General features: G+C 55.5%; 1 pseudogene; it reads right to left on the bottom strand.

The window, feature by feature from the left end:
• Positions 1–1,233: 1,233 nt before the first annotated feature.
• Positions 1,234–2,647, bottom strand: LOC132238705 (porphobilinogen deaminase-like; annotated as a pseudogene).
• Between the last annotated feature and the right edge of the window lie 397 nt (positions 2,648–3,044).

Genomic DNA, 3,044 nt, shown 5'->3' with positions numbered 1-3,044 from the left:
GGTCTCCCCTCGTGGCTCCTGGCTCACAGCTCCCCAAACCCCTGGAACGCCCTGAGTGATGAGAGCAGTGGGAGCATCTCTGGTTCTAATACTTAGTGTGTCCTCCTCCCTGAGTTCCTGAAAAGGCCTGAGTCATAAAGGGGAGATGGTCTCATTATTCATAACAGGCCCCTTCCCACAACTGGGTTTGCTGTGCTAATGAGTGACGTTTGGAAAGCACCTAAGGGGGGCTGGTTGGCCCTTGAACTGGGACTGGAACTTTCAGCCCCACCCGATTCCTGGGGAGCAAGAGGCTGGGGTTGAATCAGTCACCAGTGGCCAATGATTCCTTCAGGCAGGACTGTGCGATGAAGCCTCCATGAGAGCCCACCTGGGGGCTTCAGAGAGTTTGCAGGCTGGGGACCCAGATCGCTTCCAGGGCCGCCACCTGGGCCCAGCTCCTCGAGGACAGAGCCCCTTTGGGCCTCACCCTATGCATCTCTTCTTCTGCTGTTGATTCATATTATATCCTTGGCCATGAATCAGTAATCTAGTGAGAAGAGGGGTTTTCTGAGTTGTGTGAGTCGCCTCAGCAAGTTTACGGAACCCAGGGTGGTGGTGGCATCCATAAATCTCCAATCTCTCGCCGCTCAGAGCGCAGGTAACATCTGGTCTGGTTGGCATCTGACGTGGAGGGCGGTCTCGTTGGACTGGGTGCTTAATTTGGTGCTATTTCCAGGTTCAGTGTCAGAATTGAGCTGAGTTGCAGGACACCCAGCTGCTGTCCACGCATTGCTTGTTGGTGGTGAGGGAACCCCCGCCACACATTGGAACTGGGTGCTAGAATCTTAGCCCCCTACGGGCTAGCCTGCCATGGCTCTTTGTTGAGAGTTTACTAACTCTGTCTACACATTTTCTTTAGGTTGGGGAATCAGAAAGACCAAGATCCCCTAACGCTGGGGTGGGGAACCTTTTTTCTGCCAAGGGCCGTTTGGATATTTTCCTTTTAAATATTTTTTTATTGATTTTACAGAGGAAGGGAGAGGGAGAGAGCAATAGGAACGTCGATGATGAGAGAGACTCCTTGATCGGCTGCCTCCTGCACGATCGGGGATTGAACCTACAACCTGGGCATGTGCCCTGACGGGGAATCGAACTGTGACCTCTTGGTTCAACCATTGAGCCACACCGCTCAACCATTGAGCCACACCGGCCAGGCCCATTTGGATATTTATTTATTTATTTTAATTTAATGTCCCTGGGAGACAATTTGCTGTTGGAGGTGACATGAGAACGATGGAGGCAGAAACAAGGAGGTTCCAGAAGCGCTCTGGGCAGTTCCCAGCCTCTGAAGGAGTAAAGGGCTTTGCTTGTCCTCTTCCCTGCAAGCCCACCGAAACAAAGGCACCTCCAGAGCTGGCGTATTGGCAGAGTCGATTACATTTCAAAGGCTTGGGCTCTAAAGAGATGAGGCCCCGCCTACTGAGCAGGCAAGGCCGTCCCTGGAAGTCTGACCCTGCCGTTCAGGCCCCTGAGGTCTAGGGTGCCGGCACTGGGCAGCAGCAGCCACCACAGACCCGTCAGTGGGCATCATTAAGCTGCCGTGCGACCTCCAAGATGTTCTTGGCTCCTTTGTTCAGCAACAAGTTGGCCAGGCTGGTGCCCAGGTTCTCAGCAGCCAGCTGGGCTGCTCGTGGAATGTTCTGGGCAGTGATGCCCACCAACTGTGGGTCATCTTCAGGGCCATCTTCATGCTGGGCAGGGACGTGGATGGTGGCCTGCATGGTCTCTTGCCTGCTCTCCGAGCCATCCAGACTCCAGACCCCTCCAGTCAGGTACAGCAGGTGCTTTAGGAAGGCTCGTTCGCAATGCAGCAAAGCAGGGTCTCAGGATGGTGCCACATGCCCACCAGGCCCAAGATGTCCTGGTCCTTGGCTCGCACGCACTTCCACGCCCAGGGCCCCTGACCACAGCGTACACGCATTCCTCGGGGTGCAGGATCTGCCTGCCCCATGCAGTTCTGCCGGCCCATGAGCTGCAGGCCCGCTGCAGCCAAGACGATGGCACTGAACTCCTGCAGCTCGTCCAGCTTCTGAAGCCGCGTGTTGAGGTTTCCCCGGATGCTCTTGAACTGCAGATGTGGGAACTTCCTCTGCAGCTGGGCCGCTCTTCGCAGGGAGCTGGTTCCCACCACACTCTTCTCTGGCAAGGTCTCTAGGGTCTTCCCAACAAATTTTGGGTGAAAGACAACAGCATCATAGGGGTTCTCTCGCTTGCAGATGCTCCAATGGTGAAGCCTGGAGGAAGCACAGGGGCAGGTCCTTCAGGGAGTGAACGACCGGGTCCGCTTCATTCTTCTCTAACGCGTGCTCCGGCTCCTTGGTAAACAGGCTCTTCTCTCCGATCTTAGAGAGTGCAGTATCAGGAATCTTGTCCCCTGTGGTGGACATAGCAAGGATTTCAAACTCAGGCCTGGGTTTAAGGTTTTCAGCATTGCCACCCCACTGTCCGTCTGTATGCGCGCCAGCTGGCTCTTGCGGGTACCCACGCGAATCACTCTCATCTTTGGGCTGTTGTCCTCTGCCAGCGCGGCCGCATGGCTGGTGGCAGACATGGCAGTGCCCGGGCAGCAGGGCCTGCACAGGACTCTGAACTCGGGACACCGGCGGCACCGGCTGGTGGGCACAGACGCCACGGAGAGCCTGCGCTCCGTCCACAGTGCCGGCTCGGCCCGGCTACGTCACTACCGGCGCCCGCCCTCCCCATTTGGATATTTATAACATAATTTGCGGGCCATACAAAATTATCAACTTAAAAATTAGCCTGCTATCTTTGGTCAAACATTTCATTAACGCATCCCTAATGCCCTGGCAGGGCCAGACCAAATGATTTCCCGGGCCTTACACGGCCCTTGGGCTGGGCATTCCCCACCCTGCTCAAGGAGTCACCCACTCCCCTATTTTGCCTTAGGGTCCTTTCTTCTTGGGAGACAAATAATGAGGGGTCACACATGGCCTTACAGGTGCCAGGCTCTGTCATGTATGTCCTGACAAGTATCATCTCCT

Source organism: Myotis daubentonii, chromosome 7, assembly GCF_963259705.1.
Source record: "Myotis daubentonii chromosome 7, mMyoDau2.1, whole genome shotgun sequence".
In the NCBI taxonomy this organism is placed as follows: Eukaryota; Metazoa; Chordata; class Mammalia; order Chiroptera; family Vespertilionidae; genus Myotis; species Myotis daubentonii.
The sequence above is the reverse complement of the archived record's forward strand: the minus strand, read 5'-3'. Positions and strand labels throughout refer to the sequence as shown.